Consider the following 19,387-nt stretch of genomic DNA (forward strand, 5'->3'; position numbering starts at 1 on the left):
CAATCGAGTGGATTTAGTGCTATTGAGACATCGTTTCAATTTCATTCCCTCATCCCAATGTGCCCAGGAGACTGGAAATTCCTCTCCACTCTCTCTCTCTCTCTCTCTGTCGATGGGAAATATGAGGTTCTTATTTAAGAGCTGAAACCAGTGTGAGTGGAGAGAGATGAAAAATTCATAAGAAAATTTTCTTTCACATTTTCCGCCATTGTGCCTTCACTTTCGAGCAAAATTGTTCATCCACTCGAGCCTAGTTGAGTGAAATAGACTCTTGCATGGCAAAAAAACTTCTTATGCATTGCAAAGTCGATTTTGGCTAAAGCGCGCTGTGCGAAACTCTATAGCATTTACTGGTGAAACTTACCGTAAAACATGACATTGTGTAAATTTATTAGAGGCTTGAATATATGTATTTTTTCTGCATATTTAATTTCGCAAAAAGCACCCCAGAATGAAATTATTCAAACTCAACATCCAAAACAAAAGGCTCTCTTATCACCCAGGCAGATATGCATTGTGACCGTGTGCAGTCAAAGGTCTGGGCGAAGTGAAAAGAATGGATATGAAGGTTGACAGAAACATTTGAATTATGATTTTAATATTCCCACCTTTTTACACCCCATGAAAGTGCTTCAGCCCGGAGGCTCCACTGTCGTCGTGCCAAAGATGTAAGCGATGTGCGAGGAAAGAAGACGAAATATATTCATAAGTGTCATGACTTATTGGTTCAATTTATCATAATCTCTTGTGTCGAGGGGTGTGCGGAGCGAAAATGATTTTTGGTGGCGAGAAAAGCAGCCTGAGAAAGTGAATGATGGTCCTCGAATAATATAATTTTGATTAATTGCCTCCCATGCTCACGAAGATGGACATTGAGGGCCTCTGAGGGGTGGAGATTGTACGTCGCCCCGGAATTGAGTGCAGCAATAACAATAATTTTCGTGGTGATCAGAAGGAGGAAGCGGAGTGAGAAATTGATTCAAATTTCGCACAAGTTTTTGGCGCTTACACAGCACTTTCCATTGTCGGTGGCTGTGGATGGCGAAGCATGGGCAAGAAGTGGCCCGAGGCTGAACAATAAACACAATACTCTGCCACATAGAACAGTTAATGGATTGATGCCCAAGAGGGTGGATGTGTTTGCTCCTTACGATGTGGTGCACACCCTCATTCATGAATTTCCAAGTGGCGTGGCGCTTTCTTCTCTGTTCTCACGTGGGAAGCACAATTGCACATGCGAATGTGCGCTCGCGGCTGCAAGGTTCGTAGCCCTTTTGGAAACAATATATACTATTTGTCTTAAAAGTTTCCTTGCAGGCTTTGGCTTTGGAAAATGCTTGAGATCGAGAATGGCTCCTTAAAAAATCGCCCCATTTCTGGGGAGCGGAAGAAAAATTGCTTCCTGTCGATATTCCGAGAGGGTTCTTCAGTGGCTAATGGGTGTCTTTCAGTGGAAGAAATTTTATTAATATGGCACACAAGTCATAAATGGGATATTTCTTTGCAATCTATCTGTCCGAGTTGAACACACTCACCATTGAATCACTCAGAAATGGAGGGAAATTGATGGAAAATCGATGGGGGGAAATCTGAGAAATGGGCAAGGGATCCAATCTGAAATGGAGATGATGTCATGGGGAGCGAGCGGAGAGTCTGTGTGGCAAAAGGCACAATTGTATACAGATTGATGCGGGAATTCCATGAATTCGCACAATCATCTTTCGCCTTCGCTGCGACATGGAGATTTCTAATTAATTACACCCAAAGAACTTGAGAATGCTTTTATACTCTCTCTCTCTCTCACTCCTCCTCGTCTATTTATTTTTACTTCCCTTTTTTCTCTGACTCCTAAACCACCCCCGAAACTGATGGATGCCTCTCCCTTTCATTTTGGTTAATCTTTGTTGGATGTTTGTGTAGAGAAGAGATAAAGTTGCAAAGCAATCCACTTAATGAGTATAACATTTTATATTACTTGTATATGGGATTTACTCTTGTCTACACTTTCAGGCCAAGAAATCATCCCGATGGAGCACATTGTAGTGAGAAATACACCATCTTCCGGGGAGGGGAGTGTTCATGGCTCTTGTACAGTATTATTGCAAAAATTATAAATTTTAACTTTCTGGGTGAAATTGAACGGGTGTCGGAGGTAAAAAGCAGAAACGATACTTGAATCGGTAATTCAATTTAATTTGCAGCCAGGATAATAATTTCTCGGTGAAACAATGGGTGTAAACAACACTTTTCCAAGTCGTGCTTCTAAAAGGAATGTGGCAAACAAGGGAATTGAACGAGATACGAAGAACCATTTCTTTAATAGAAATTATCGATTGCAAGGATGTTGCAAGTGATAAACTTATCTATGATATCAACATTTTAAAATCCTCTCAGTGGTGTGTTTCCAATTTCAGTAACTCAAAAGCACGATGGCGTATCTAGTTCAATTACCTTGACAATGTACACAGAATATCCGGGATATATGAAAATTTCTTCAGGTTCGCGAAGAGTGTGGCGGGAAAGAGTTGCTCATAGAGGAGATTAAGAAAGCGCCACGTACGTGCACTGAGCGCACAAATAATTTCCACAAAACTACGTAAAGTGCATTGTGGATAAAGGAGGAATATGTGGTGGTGAAAGAAGCTCCTTTATGAGATTTACTAATAATAAGCTAAGAAAATTATTATCAACAACTCCCATTCAGGATGCAAAGAAGCCAGTAGAAAATAATTAATTCCTGCTCTCAATCTTCCATTGTGTTCTATGGCTGCTATCGAAGATGAGGAATTTTCTCACGTACAATTGGAAATCATCCGACTTGTTTTGCTACGAGAAAAAGAGCAACTTGCATAGCTTCAGCCACTTCAGCTTTGCAAAGCTTAATTAATTGAGAAAAGTTAAGGAAACAAAGATTTTCATACCCAACTGAGAAACTTTGCATTTCACCTCTGTAATAACATTCATATTCCCTTTTTATTGGTGGTGGCAAATAAGGAATATCTGAAAATTGAAATCGACTGACAAAAATATCAGATTGTCTCCCTGACTGTTCTTCGGGTTGCCAGGGAATTGATAAACGAAAAGGAAATTCCCCCTTCGTGTGACGAGAACGTTGTATTATTTGCAATTGATTCAGACTACCAATGCTCGTATCAGTCGATGTGAATCACTTTTGAGCGGTAAATAATAAACAATTGAGGATATGAGTGTGAATGGATTCTTCCCTTCTAAAGACGGAAGCCTTCGTTGTGGGTGGCACTTCCGCCACGAACGCGATTTTCACAGATGGATGAGCCGAATGCCCGTGGAGATGTGTACAGAATATAACAAGATATATTCACTGGAATTGTTTCGATGTAATGAATATTTATGATATCGCGACTCTGCAGCAGACGCTGGATTTCATGTGGAAAATATGCGTCGAACACTCACGGAATGGGATTAATAACAATGTTACCCCATCGTTTGACGAAGCCCACCCCAAGTGAGGCGCCCTGATGGAATTAATCGTGGAACGCACACTGTTCAATTCATTAAGATTTTTCATTCATGCGCTCCTCTTATGCAAATTGAATAAAATTAATCTATATTTTGATCCCGATCATATTGAATTGATAAACATATTATTTCACTCACAATCCTCACAATATTCCGCAAATTAATAATAGAAAAGCAGAATGCAAGTCGATTTTGCTGGCTTATTTGGCGTCAACAAGAGACGTTTAATAGAAATATTCAATAATTTACTTCGGCAAGCAATTCTGCTCTTTATGCTTGAAAACTACACTCCAACAGCTTTTTTTTCCTTCGTTTACCTACACTGGAAACTTTCAACTCTTTGGGGCGCATTTGGTACATCCTCCACAGTCCTGACTGCAAAGTCAACTCAGCTGCTATGCGAAGTATGAACAGAGTAGAAAAGTCAAGAGAGTGATTTTTTGCTAGGGGAATTGAGATGAATGGTTTGCAAGTTTATTTCCGACTTAATTACTCCTTCAACACAATGCACTGGAGAGGATATCGCTTCCCGCCTCGCATTTTTGCGTTTATGCGAACCCTCCTTCTGTCTGGGGCTTTTTTTGTCAGCACCTCGAGAGACGCCAAAGACATCGTGCAGCTTCATAGAAAATGCCAAAGTAAATTTTCATTTCAATGATGTCGGCTTTTTCACTCGAATCAACTTTCTCGGCAGATTTTTCTCAGCTTCTGATTGCACAGATTCACTTTTTGCATATGAAATGCTTTCTGCGCTTTTGTACGATAAAGAATATGAGAAAAAAGAATCTCTGTGAATGGTTGGATTAAAAAAATGTCTCAAAATTGATTAAAATGGAGCCAGAGAGGCTGAATATGATGTGATATTATTGCTTAAAATATCTATAAACCACAATTGAAGCAACCAGAGTGGAAATATTGCTATTATTATTTTTAAAGTTGGCAAAAGTACTTCACTTTTCATTTGAAGACTGTGTAGAGTATTGTGGCATAAGAAAACGAAGCTTTACAGATCTGAAAAATATATAGAAATATACACATACTTTACGATATATAGTCAAATTAATTAGATTTAACCCGAACCTGAACAAAAGTGTAGATAGAAATGATACCAAATCCAAATGTTTCCATTTCGATAGGATGACAGAATCTCATCATGAGGATTAAGAAGTTTTTCTGATCTTTAAAGCTCATTTCATACCATTTTGTCATGTACAGAGCATCTGACATGTTTTCAGAACTGTTTTGAATTATTTGCCCAAAGTAGCAGACAATGAAGATTTGGGAAACAATCAGCAAGACAATCACGACAGGCGCAAGCAGTGTTGTATCCAGTGATTGGAGGATGAACAGTGTTGAGCAGAAGTACAGAGTGATGGATAAGAGTTTGTGGAAATAGATGTGCCAGTAGGACATCGTCAGTTGATGTGCTTTCTTTGATACAGTCAAATGCGATTCGTGAATTGTGCGCAGAGTCCAACTCGATCTCACTTCCAAGATTTCTTCATCGTTCAGATGCGATATGAATTCAGTGAGACTTCTGAGCTCAGCGTCGCAGTACATAATTGTTATCAGGATGATGGCATCGGACCACATGATAATTTCCAAGCAAGAAAAGTATAGAATAATCTGAAATACTATGTTGACAGGGTAGAAAAAGCCACTGTTCATTGATAAGCCAGGAAAGTGCAAATAGACTGGCATGTGTAGCTCAGATCGGTACATATCATATGATATGATTGTCACACCACTCATGGTAATTCCTGTTAAGAATATTCTGAAAGGAAATGTTGTTTTATTGCATATAGCAAATACTTTTAGTTGAATTTCACCCTCTCACCTGACAAAGATCAGACATATCCTCATATTCTTCATGTAATATTTTCTTCTTATATCCGAAATAATGAATTCTTCCGATTTAATTTTAATGTCGAAATATTTAAAAATTCTAAGGATATCATTCTTATTCAGGATATTAATTGTGAGATAAATCATGACGCATTGATAAGTGGCAAAGCTGAAGGCGATGGCGAATGAGACATCTATAAGATCGCTGTAATCTTCCAATTGAACAAACAAGTGCCATATAAAGCAGAAACAGAAATAAATTGTACTAATTGGGTAAACTGACAATTTAAGCACATTTAGACACTTCCACTTGGGCAGCGGTAGAAAATCCAGACGCCAAAAATTGAAGTAAAATGAGACAATTTTCTGAAGTTCACCGTGATAATAGGACAACATTTTACGAGGATATTCTTTGAACTACTTTCCATGGAAATCTTTCGGTCTCCAGAAGTCACACTTATAAGACATTTCTGTCAATGATTACATGGGGTTTACTTATTTACTTCCACGATAGGGTTTGTTTGTTTCTAATTTTTCCATCCCAATATTTCACAACAGAAAGTTTAAATTTTAGTGTGAAAAAGATGGTTTTTGAATTTTTCTGTAATTTCAAAGATAATTTCTGATCTCTAGCTGTGTCCAAAATTTATAGTGATTAGAAGTTTGATTAGTATTTAGAAAATTCTATGTTATCAGAATGAAAGGTGGAATTTCAAATCAATGAATGAGGACAGCATGGATATTGGATACAATTTGTGATAATTTGTGTTAATAGCAAAATTTGAAGGGCATTTTCTTGAAACTCTTAAGTATACACTTCGAGGGGCGTAATTTAGATGGTAATTTGAAAGGTAATTTGATATAGTCTTTAGGGTTGAAGACGCCATATTATGAGTTATCTTCTCACCTATTATTATTGGGCCATTAAAATTTTTCACATGCGACACTCTGGAATCCATTAAAATCACGACTTCTTTCAGTGCGCAATGAGTTGAAGAAGAGAATTGTGAATACTTCACTTGTTTAATCCGATTTTAATAAGTGTATTTTGGGAATTCATCGATGAAAATTGTGATTATTATTGTTGGCATTTTCCTTCCTTTTCAAATCAAGTTTACGTTGATCCCTTCTAGCTGCCCACGTTCTTTAGCTTATTCTCTTTTTGCATATATGAAATTCATTCTGCTTTTGTACTCGGTGGAATATGAAAAAAGACGATTTTTCCCTTTATCCCTTTTACTCTCCAGTGAGCAGGTATTTAAAGAAATAACTTCTAAAGAGTGTCTCGGAAAATGATTTTCCGAGATAGAAAGTAAATCTTTTCATTTTTGCTCAAGTGATTCGCAAATATTTATAGATGCACTTTTAGATGTTTCTGTGAAATTGTGTGGATTCAAAAAGAAATTTATGTCTCTACAACTCGACGAAATCAAACACACTGGAGTACTATTGAAAAGCATCATCTCAAGTACATACGTGAATTTGCTGTTTGCTGAAGATTTACCTTTCCATTAAAGCCTCTCCTTATGCCTTTCTTCCAATTCCATCTTCGATATAATGGGACTGAGATGACAAAGAATCAGTAAAGAATGAGTCGGAGTGATTGAAATCTCACAGAGACTGACTTCACTTCCCTTGTTATATAAATAAACATTCATTCTTGATTCTGGGGCTTCCGAAAGCTTCGAAATTATGGAGTGGGACGAAAGTAGTTCTATACTTAGGCCCTAATTACATCTGAAATAAGACGTTTTGTGGGTGTTCAACTCCCAATTCGTAATTACAGTCTTTATCCATGCCTTGCAGTGTGATTAAAAGTCACCATAAGCACTGAGAGCGTAATGGGAGAAATAGATACTATTTGCAATGTCTCACAGAGGATATAATTGAGAGTGACAAGGAGACAAAAACCTGAGAGAGGCTCACAATAGAAAGAGGAAAAATAATTTTCTTGCATTACTCCTTCTCGTCCTTCAACACACGAAACTGTTATTGTTGCCGTTTCCCGGATTTTCTTGCACCTCATCCTTCCGTTTGGATTTATCGTGAATTATTCGGTCGTTTCCGCACTTCTTCAATCATCATGGAATTTTCGAGGATGCAGACGAATTTTTCAGGGTTATTTTTTTGTGCAATCATCTTTGATGTCACTTCTCGTTTGTCGTCTAACAAGACACCGTGAAGCTCCGTTGTCCTTTCCCATTCAATTTCTCAACGATCCACTCCTTCGTGCCACGCTCTCTACACAGAACGACAGCGTGGAAAACAATTTTCCGGCGTTGGGGGTGCGTCCAATTTGTGTGACTGGGATTGCCGTTGTGTCCTCTACTCTTGAAAAGCAAAACTCAATGGGGGGACACTCTCCATGGGATTTCATCTGGTGCTCTCGATGCTGTTCTTCGCTTCCACTTTCAAGATTTATTTATTATTTCTCCATTGTAGTCTCTGCTTTTGTACGAGACCTCTTCTGTTCTGCCCCCAAAGGCTCCCACTGCATCTCTGCTGAGTATCGGGGAGGAAGTTGCAACAGCACCAAATTGCAATGGCCATTAGCACCAATAATAATTCTCACAGTGCGACATAGAAGGACTCGCAGAACGCTGTCTGGCAAAGTGGAAAGCGTGTAATGCTAAGAATTTTTCTACCTTCAAGAGGTCCCCATAAGAGGATAACAAAGAGGAAAAACCTGCCTCAAATGGGAGCTTGTTAGTATGCACGAAAATGGAAGAATGTAGTGAAATATATTTTGGCTGTGCCAAAAATTGAACTGCAAATGACAATTTTGAACCCCAATTTACATCACACACTTATCCCAGATCATTTGAAGAGCGTAATTTTCCTTTTCGCAAGTCGTAGAACTTCTTTTTGCATGAATTAACTCTCTTACAAAGTTTCCAAATTTCCCTCTTACACCTAAGAACTTCAGACGTTATACACCTTTTCCAAAAGTGACTTTCCTCTCATTTTGTACACCAATTAATATAAATATTAATTAGAAGAATATCTAAGCATTTCCTCAGATTGAGATGACAGTTACTTTTAAAGCTCCATGATTTTCCCAGATAATGTTTCTTAGAGAAGTTATATAGTGACTCATGGGGTATAGAAATTATTGGCAATCTAAATGAATCTCTTTCGAGGTGTTGAAGTTTATTATTCTAATTTTTCTGTGTTTTAAACTTCTCCTTAGAAATCTCTTAATTCATTAAAAATTCCCTTATCATGAAGGCACTCTGCGAAAGTCACCGTCACTCGGAATCACTTTACGTTAGCAATTTTCCAACCTTGAACTAAATCTTCAAGCCTGAGAAAAGTTAAATGAATCCACCACGCTTCTCATGGCTCTTGTACATACAAATATTAATTAAAACTTACACCCCAGTGACAATGTCGTATGCCCGAAATTTCCCAGTTTGTCGTTTATTCGGTCAGGATCATTAGATTATGAACAAGGGTTGAAACATCCCTCCTCGTCTATTTAGCATTCCAGAAGAAACGAGGCATATTCTCCCATCTTCTCATCAGATGTCACTCGACGATGCTCGGTAATGGCAGAACATTGCCAAAAATCGTCCCATTGACATTCTCGCAGTTCATCCTCCAAAGTATGCGTCGCAGTTATTTGAGACGGCTCCATATGTTAAATTGTGATTAATTGAACCTAATGATTACCGAAATGACAAGGATTCTCACGTGGAGTGGAACAATTAATAAATTTTTTACCACCCCCAATCTCCCAATTAGGGCGAATGTCTTCCCAGCAGAGGCACGATAAGGTGACGAGAAGAAATTCAATTGGATTGACGTGATTAATTGATACAAATGAATCACATTCTAATTGTGAACTCATAATTCATATTAAGCACCCAGAGGGCTTCTTCCCTCACTGTCTGAAGGCCTATAAAGTACATTTCTCTTTTGTGTTCGCCATCTCCTTTCACGGGGAACATTCTCGCGTTATCTCTCCATTCAGTCTCACCGTCTTTGGCGAAGGTGTGGGGCGAGAAAGAAGATTAAGAGCTAGTAATTAGTCTACCAGTTGGTTGTGGTAATACTTAATTTTATGCCCGCACCATCGCCAAGGAGGAAAGGTTGATTCGGAAGAGACGGTCGATGCTCCTCGAGTACACAAACATTGACGGCAGAGCAGATTTAAAAGTAATTAATTTTGCAAATTGACGCAGGAGTTTGATGATTTGTAAAGAGGGGAGAATATATAAGAAAAACACAAATGACATATTTTTACTTTGCGTGCACATAGCAGGAATATTTTCTCTGGCTCGAAAAGTAAATAACATGAAAAATGATTGACGATTGACGTTCGTTTGGAAGCAGTGCGTGCAAAAGCACATATTTCGCTTACACATATTTTCCAAAAAGGATTTCGTTAATCCCCGAGGGAATTAAGAGGAATGAATTTTGGTATGAATTATAGGGAATTTGTGTACATATTTTGAGGGAGCGACACAAGTAATATCATGATTGTGTCACATTAGATTAATGATTAACTTAATTCACTGATTTATTATTTAATTATTCCATATGAGAAGAATATGTTACAAGCACAAAGCGGAATTACGATTGAGAATTACCATATAGAGAGTTGCAGAGTGATTTTAATTTATTATTCCAAGCAACCTGTGATTTTTCACAACTCATCAGTCCATTTAGATTCCACCTGTCCCCGAAAATAATCCTCCCTGGCGACCGGAGCCGCAGCAAAAGGGTTTCCAAGCAATAAATAACACTCCGCATTTTAACACTGCTAATTATGTATGTCTGAAAAAGCTCATGTTTTTTCGACACGTTTGCTCTGCTTTTCTTCCCTCAGCCAGGTGAAAGGTTGGCGAGGGGTTGACAAAAGGAGGAGAATGTACTATGTATGACCTACATTCACGTGTGACTGCGGCAGGAATGACAATCCTCACACGCAGACAGCAAAAAAGTCTCACATTGTCATTTCTAATTTATACGGAAAGTTTTGGGTCCGCTGTTTTCCTGCTGCCTGCCCAGAACATGGCCAAATGGGAGGGAACTCTGCACAACATAAACGCTGCCACATATCATCAAGTGTCAAAGTCACCCTTAGGACCGACCAGAGTTCGTTCTGTGACAAAGTTTTTCTTAATCATACTGTAGAAAATTGTGTTGAGTGTGAAAATAATTTAACCTCTCTCTCTCTCTCGTTGAATGTACAAAACATACTTGCTGTTTGACATGTGTGCATAAATATTTGAAAATAGATTAGATTTCTTTTATTTACACATTAGAGGACTTTTTAAACTCTAAATCACACTTGGCTTGTCCCCAAATGGTCTCAACTGGTGAGAGTCAATTCTGTGTGCGATGCCTGATGCATGCATGCTGAGGGAAGTTGGCTGGAACTCGAGCCAGGAGGAATTTATCCTCAGCACTTGAGTGTGAATCGCGTGGGAAAAAGTGAGGTATGAAAGCATGCAAGTATTTCCGAGAGCATTTTATGCAAACACGCCGTACATAGAGAGACACTAGACAACATCATAGTGGCAATATGGTGTTGTTTGTCATGATTTCCATCATCACAATTCACCCCAGTTGGCCACCCACCCCCTCGGCTGCACCCACCACAAGAGGTGGATGATGTTTTACAACAGCAGCCGCACTTAATGTCAAATAGCTGAAGATTTATGTGTGTCCACCAGTTTGTGGAGATATTTTAGTACTCTCTGCACACATACACTCATTTTTCGCCAACATTATTTGCGATACCCGCGAACGAACTTTTATTGCATGCCACGCTGTTCGGAATATGTTCTCACAAAACTCACCTTATTGAGATTTGACAGTTGATCAGCACTTCTTTCTTCACTGTTTTCGCTGAATGTTGATCTCTGAAAGAGAAGAGAAATTCTGGTGAGTTAACAATGCTCTTGATTTCTGCGAAAAAGAATTGTTTAATACTGAATGCAATACTTTTGACTCCGTATCAGATACCAAAAAAAAATCGCAACAATACGTGAATTGTAAAGACGGGAAGGACAAAACTATGTTATAGTGTGAAATTTAAGAACCAACAGACATTGATACCACATAGAGGACATTATGCGGACTGCATGGTTTCAATTCAATTTTAGAAACATGTTTGAGAGTAAAACTGAATGAGACAGCAAATAAAAATTTTGTCCAGCGAATGCGAGAAATTTGGGTCAATTACTGTCATAATTTACATGGACCGAAAAAAAACTGCAAAGCGAATTAATCTCTCCCCCAGTTGTGTGTCTTCCGAAAAATGTGTTTTTCTGCAAAATTTCATAAAGAATAATAAACGAGGCAAATAAATCTTGGAGTGTGGATTTAGAATTTTGCACTAATTAAGCATTCTAATTTATTTCAGGAGGCAATGCCTGTTTGCGCGCTCTCGGAGGTAACATTTGAGCCAAAATTCACTGCTGAGGAGTTTTCCTCCGCATTATGAATAAATTACAGTGACCCACAAAAAAAGGAGACACAGAAAAAAGGCCGAGAAAGCATTTCAGCGAGACTGGGAAGTCAATATACAGTCATTCATCAACATTTCCTGGAAAGCGTTGGCGTACAATTTGAGAAATTTAATGTAAACTCAAAGTATTTAAAGGAATGCTGTGCCCAAATGGGGCACATTTTCCACTCCAGATATGTTTGTGGAAAAATGAAAGCTCGCCACGGCCGAATGGAGTGGGTAAATGTTAATGTTGTGTGTGGAACATTAGAATTCTCTTAAAATTTTTGACGATAAAAATAACGCTCTTCTTTCGACATAAAAGTCCGCTTTTTCAGTAGGGATACACAACACACTCTTGGGGGTGAAATATAAGGTCAGGGCGAGCTATCAATTTGAATTTTATGGTGAGGTCGTAGAGAACATCCAAAGCAACTCAATCGATTAATAGACCTCCTTGTTCGATGATGACGGTGTGGCATATTCGGAATCCCTTCTGACATTTTCATTGATCCCAAATAGACATCCCGGCAATATTCGCCCTCGAGCTCCGCTTTCTTGTGCCAGCTGTACTTTTACTCGTGTCCCAATACCTGGTGGAAATCTCTTCGGTGATGTAGACTCCCCAAGAGCTACACTATTCGCTATATATCAACGTTTCGGCGTCTGAAGACTTTGAGGTGTGTTCCATATTTGGATTTAAAGGGGAGAGGGCACTTTATTAGAATTGAAGCGGGCGCTTTCATTACGCTCACATCAACCCACTCAGGCAATTTCGCATATAAAATCTCACTGTCTCCGCTATGAAGGGGGTATTGGGGACGTATAAATATAGACACACCCGCTTTCCTCTCATTTTCACCACTTTCGACGCATCGCTCGGGGCGGCCAAATCACTCTCCTCCGCCACCCTTTGTGAAGACTTTGAAGTGTTCACTTCCAATGGCTTTGCAGCTACGAATGAAGTCTATCTTCTCGAATCAGCAAACTTTTTCTTATGTTCTGTGCACTAATTGAAAACATCTTCTGCACTTATCAGCCCTTCACCGCATCAAACCACCACTCTCTTGGGGCCTTCACTTCCGAGACGCACGTTCAATTTAGCTGCAGGACCAGTGCGAGAGTTTACACCCTCCGACCTCGGAAAAACGGGATGAAAACGCACAATCTACGGAGGAATTGTGTATAGTGGGGCAAAAGGTGTTTGGGGTGCTCAGCCCAGTGAACAGTTTTAATTTAAAATTAAATCGTCTCCATTTGGGAAAATGTGTCGCGGCGTCGGTAAATTAACAAAAACCCACCCGCACAAGCCACCAACCCCTGAGAAATGGAATCGTGTTATTTGGCAATTAATGTCAAATTTGCAGACCTCGCAATTCACACTGTGCCACCAGTTTGCAGGAGTCTCCCATTTCACTTGAAACTGTGCCACGGTTGGGTGTCCCCAGGAAAATATCCATATTTAAAGACACTTTCCCACTTACTTAATTCCATATTCATCAGTTGGATATGAAAGTAAATAATGCGCAAATGATGGCTGAGGCCGCCTCTGCGGTTGGCACTGAGGCTTGGATGGGGAAGATGATGATGTGATTGACACAGTGTCTGAAGCTGTGGGCGTTCCGGGGCGACAACGAAGAAGTTCTGCTCCGGGGGGATTTTGGGCAGAGATGAAAAATGAAATGGTAAGTCCCAAACCATCCCATGATTAAATATTTATGACAAATAGATGACGACATGATTGCCATCCCCGTTGATATATTATTTGCTCAGCAGTAATTTTCAACCCATTTCCCGGTCAATTCAGCCATCTCAAACAAAAGGAGAGTTTTCGGAAACCCGAGGGAAAATCCGGTTAAATCCACACGGATTTCCAATTGAAGTGTTATTAATACTTTGTTGCTTTCTGTAGAACATGTGCATACGTATAACTTATTTTCCTAGTTGTTGCGTCTGACTTTTGCCCAGATTGGCGATCAGTTTGCAGAGGGTGAGTTATAAGAAAATAATTGATTGTGTTTGTGTGTAGCTTTGGATGGTAAATAATATAATTGATTTCTCACACTTTCCCTCCACACTTGGTCCACTCTATCTTTTGCAGTTGCTCTGTATTTGGACGCCCGGGAAAGGAAAGTTAGTGAATCAATTGAGGTGAAGTCGTTTCTGATGGGAAATTCATGTTAAACGTGATGGAGATTCTTGGCGGAGGGAGTAAATTGAATTACACAGACCGAGGAAAGTTTACCATAAATTGGTGTCTCCTCTGCACTCATCACATTGCACAGGAAGTAAACACACAATTCTCACATTGTAATGATTTCAATCTCTCTGGAATGATTGAAATTTAATTTTCTCCTTCACACACCAACTCACACTTTCCCCAGTATAACGAATTTATGCAAATTTTCACCCTCCAAATGGCACAATTTTCAGCATCACCACTGAATAAAACATATATACAATACATATGGATTTAAGCATATTATGCATATTCGTAGAACAGATACATGGGACAAATCCTTGTTCACTTGAATTGAAAATAATCTAATTGATATCAGAAAACAGAGAATTTCTGCATTGAATGAAATATCAAAAGTTCAGAATCATAAGCCCTGTTATCATGCCAAACATCCCGAGGGAAACTTGCCGTAGACAGTATATATATTAAGCTGACTCTTGTCATATTATAATCTTTAACATGTGTTCTGTTGCTTCTCGTCGTGTTTCGACCACAAATCAAATTCCTCCTGCCACCGTATGAACTTTGGGGTTCACCATTTTAGATGACATATGCATCTACAGCTGACTTTCACCTCAAAAACGGAATGACGGAAGTGCACAGGAGTCAATTTACACGGACGTATTTCGCAATTAGCCTCACAGCCGCCAAATGGCATATTAATTGAAATAATTGAATGATCGCGATTGGATGTGCCCTAAAAGTTAACAAGTGAAGGACTCTTCTTTTCGGCCTAGGCTTACTGAGTTGTATGGTACATATTTCGGAGTAAATAATGGAAAAGCCACTCTAGGAAGGGTGAAAGTGGATGGCGAAAATGGGAAATGGAATTGCTCCAAGTGGATGGTACTCAGTTGTAATTGTCGAGAGCAAATGTTTTCAAATGAAGTCTCCGTATGTTGTTTGTTCATCCAATAAATTCATTTCTAAAGTAGGGGTGGTGACTCGCCTGGGGGTTGATATACCCAACGAGACAGGTGAAAGAGAATCTCAATTATTTCACAATTGACTCACACCAGCCGCCCAAATCAACAGCACTGCAGTCATGTGTGTCAATGCACATATGCAAATAAATTCAAACCACAAATAGAACATGTATTTGTACCACGGCCAAGAGTTGATATACAAACGAATGAAAGATTTTGATGATAAGATTTAAAAGAAAATGAATTTAATTTTTCTGTCTCTGAACAAACTCAAAAATTTGCAGAAAAATCTCATCCAATAACTCCAAATCGAACAGTTTGTGGAGTTATAATTAGAAAAAAAACACTTTATGTGTTTTTATATATGTTGTCAATAGAGGGAACATGAAAAGAAATAAATGAGAAAATGGGACACAAAGAAGAGCCTATCATCTCTTGCGATAATCTTTAATTGAACCCTCGATCGTTGGCTGTGTGTAAGGAGAATCGGCATAAAAAAAACTTCATGGAATAAGAAATGATATTATGTCGAATATCTTATTTGATGTGTCTGCCAATCTCTTCGGATTGTATCCATGACGTTTATCCCTCCACAAAACTGTCGCAAATCTCTTTTCGATTTCGCGGCACGCCGCCATTGGCATTCTTTCACGCAGATTCAATATTCCCAGAGGCTCACTTCTCCATCATCATCATCATTATCGTCAGACTCTCGGCTCTGGGTACTTTTGGCATTGGGGACGATGCGAAAGAGGAAAACTTTTCCTATTTCCCATAACCCACCCACCCTCGCCTCCCCCTTTGCGCTAGATGGGGGCTCTTTTTACGATATTAGCTACCAGCCTATCATTTCAACTGACAACACAAGAATCTTCAGTCGGATTTCTGCTGCTGGACAAGTGAAATGGGAATAATTCGGAGGAAAGTTTTCACCATTGAAATGATCCCAAATCTCCCAGAGCAAAATGTATGTGTAAATGTTGATGGAGGACACTTTCGCATTGTTTTCTTAGCGAAAGTTCATATTAGGTTTCTGCCATGCTGGCAAAAATTCGAAATATTGCGCACTGGTGAAAATATAGGTAAAAGGAAAACCCCAAGAAAACGTTCGTTTTTCTTTTCACGTCACTCCTGAAGCCTGAAGCATTGACAATGAAATGTGGGTGAGATTGTGTGAGAAATTGAGGGAAAAGAAATGGCACAAAGTTATCTCAAGATTTGCAGATTGTTTTCCACCATTGCGTGTCTGGTGAAAATCCAACTCTGTGGGAGTTCTTCAGAATGAGTGTCAGTTGGAATATTTGTGCTTAGTGAATTGCCTTCAATATTACCCTCTCGAGCGCAAGAGAAAAGTTTAAAATTGCTGGGAATTAGACACAAGAGGAGAATTCATGGAGTGGTTGGAGTAATACTTTTGCCCTTTTCGCCCTTGAACAGATGAAACTGGCTGCCTTTTGTCTTCTGCACAATCCATGCCAGAGGGTAGATAAATGTCTTTGAGCATAATTTCATGCTAAAAAATACTGAGTGAATTCTTGCTCGTCACTCCCAACAGTCACTTCACTCCAACTCGTGGCTCGATATTCCAACAATTATCCCCCCTCAAGGATACACGATGGATTTAATTGAATATTCATGCGACAGAGTGGGTGGAAACTCATATCCTCGTGGAGAATTCGGTAATGAAATTAATATGCAGAAAACAGAAACTGCATATTACGAATCTACAACCGCAATCTGAGGTCTCTCTGCATGTCACTATAAATTTTCAAATGTTATTCCAATTTCATTAATTCAGAATTCATCCCCGTGTTACTCCTCACTGTGTTGCATCACAGCATTTTCTGTGTAATAAATGCTAAACTATGCATTATGTATATGTGAAAGTGAATGCTCAATTGGAAACTAATGAAAACGATATTTAGTCACAGTGATTTTTATTATAGATATGTGGCTCACATAACTCATATATGTATATATGAAGCAACACTTTTAAATTTCGCAGTCGCTTGCATAACAACACTACATCAAGCCTCGTATTTCGGTGAGAACGAATGGTTTGTGGACTACACTGGAACGGATTACAGCTTAAATGCATCGGCAGATACTAAGTCTAATTGAGAAATTACACCGAAATACCTTATATTGCACCGAGTGCATTTAATCACAAAGTGCAGGTAAATGATATCATCTCTGTGTTTCATCCGACACAGGGATTCCCTTTAATTATGCACCGCACGCATCAATGCATTACAATTAAATTAGAGGGGAAGAAAATCGCATCAACTATGAGCTTTGCTTTAATTCTTGTATGCGCATATATGTGCAAAGCACTTTGCAAAGCAACATCAGGGAATTTCTTCTAATTAACTACATCTCGAACCAAGAATCGACCAAAAAAATCAGCATTTATTCTTCTTTGAGCAGTTAATAAACGCAGATTTTGCTTATTTACATTGATGATTACCCAAATATTTGCTAAAAAGAAGGGAGATTAAATAACAAATCGATTTGTTTTTTTTTTTAGTTATCCAGCAAGAATTCTCAACAACACAACATTTCCTGTGATAATCCGCAAAAAAGTGAAATACGAGGATGTTTTTCTACAAGCAATACACATTCGTTACATTCATTTTCCTATCAATCTGCCACATTTTCCAGCACTTTCCGCGATGCCTTGGAAACGCAGATCCGGATTACCCTTCTCGCCCACCCCCAAAACACCCCATGTTGATGCTTTCGCACCTTCGCAACATAACATATGTCTGAATAAATTTACCATCATGCAGAATTATCACGATATGCAAAGCATTCTCACAAAATACCGGCTTTTCCTCACTGTCACTTTTCCGCATCACGTGAAATAAAATTGAAGGACCAAATATTAAGTCACATTCAACAAAAGAGCCAATTTCATCCACATGTCAGCAATGGTGGCTTTAATTAACTCGAGAGCACTTGAGGAGAGAAAATTCTTTTCATAAAACGCACCCGGAAAAGCGTAATTGATACAGATGACGCCTTGAATGACGTGGTATTTGGAAAATACCTCACGAATTCCCAAATGTACCCTTGCAATACTCACAGTCTTTTCGCATTGCCCACCCTTTCGGCAAAGGGAAAATCCATTGGGAAAAGTTTGTGAGATGTCGCTGAAAAGAGGGAATGATTGAGCGAGTTACCATAATGGAAATGATTTTCCCATTGGCGCCTGATGTTCTTTATTAATAAGGCTTCAATCATTCAAATTCATACCTGAAAATTTAAAGGCCAACGAATTTTAAAAAATTTTCCACACTATTCATTTCCATACTTTTAATTCTGTTTGATCCTTTGTAAGCTTAACGATGAATATTCATGTATTTTATTGCCTCAATATGCGAGACTATTTCGGTTGTTTATTGTATTTATAACAAAATATTTCACAACCACTTTACGATCGCGTACCGGGCAATAAAATTGTCCCCAGTTTCCTTGCAAAGTACATAGTGAAATGTGGTTGTGAGCAATTTCTGTGCAGTCCTAAAGCTGTTCATTTGTGCACAATTAAGTTTTATTCCATACTTCAAAATGTCAGTCACTCGCGAAGAGTGAGACAAGAAGGGGCTGGAAAAAGGTGGAAATCCTGCGGACTGAGAGATGCCTCTCTAAAGCTTCTCGCTGTTTTATAGCGCATAAAAATTGAATGTTTGCCCCATAAAAAAGCCCGTGTCGCAGAAATCCGTCGTTTGTCCATTTTCAATAAATCAATAAAACATCAAACTCCACTTGAAAAACTTGCTTTGCGCTGAATTTTCCTTTTTTGTCTCACATAGTCTGAAGAAATCGTCACCACAAGACGGGTTTGTCACCCTTCCGGAAGAAGCTACACTATGGGGAAAAGAGGGTGCAGCTGAATAAAACATCAGTCGTCAGTCAACAACCCGAAACGAGTTTGCGGGATTTCCATTTGCGCCACTTTAGAAATATTTTCCAGCCAATTGAGAAGCCCAAGAATGTCTCAGAGCATCCCTTCTGCACTCAATCACCCTCTCCTGAGCCAATTACACACTTGGTCCTCGAGAAAACTTACTTCAGGATTAAATTTAATCACTTAAGCAATTACAAAATAATTATCTGAGCAGCGATTCGCTGTTTTGAGACATTTCCATGGATTTTAGCATCCCTAATTCTCAAGTGTAGTCACTGTGGAGATTATTTTGAGTGACTTGAGATTGAGATAAACTCCGTGGAATGGAGTAATATTACACATTTTATTTATTAGGAAATAATGAGTTCACTGAACAAAAAAAAATGGAGAGTTCGTAGAAAATTAGTTCAAGAATTTTAATGTAACAAGGAATTCAAATTTAGAAACTATTTCGAAATTAAGATACGCTAAATGTCACTTCACTTCGTTCTCAGGCTAAACGTATAAATTTT

General features: G+C 38.8%; 1 protein-coding gene across 1 annotated transcript in view; it reads right to left on the reverse strand.

Annotated features, from left to right (window-relative positions):
* LOC132264128 (EGFR adapter protein-like) overlaps positions 1-19,387 on the reverse strand; it is a 37,590-nt gene that overhangs the window by 11,412 nt on the left and 6,791 nt on the right. The window contains exon 2 of the mRNA XM_059764214.1: positions 11,151-11,213. The gene's annotated coding sequence lies outside the window, so the exon portion shown is untranslated. The remainder of the gene's footprint in view (positions 1-11,150; positions 11,214-19,387) is intronic.

The sequence above is a fragment of the Phlebotomus argentipes genome, unplaced genomic scaffold, assembly GCF_947086385.1.
Source record: "Phlebotomus argentipes unplaced genomic scaffold, Phlebotomus argentipes genome assembly contig_32, whole genome shotgun sequence".
Lineage (NCBI taxonomy): Eukaryota > Metazoa > Arthropoda > Insecta > Diptera > Psychodidae > Phlebotomus > Phlebotomus argentipes.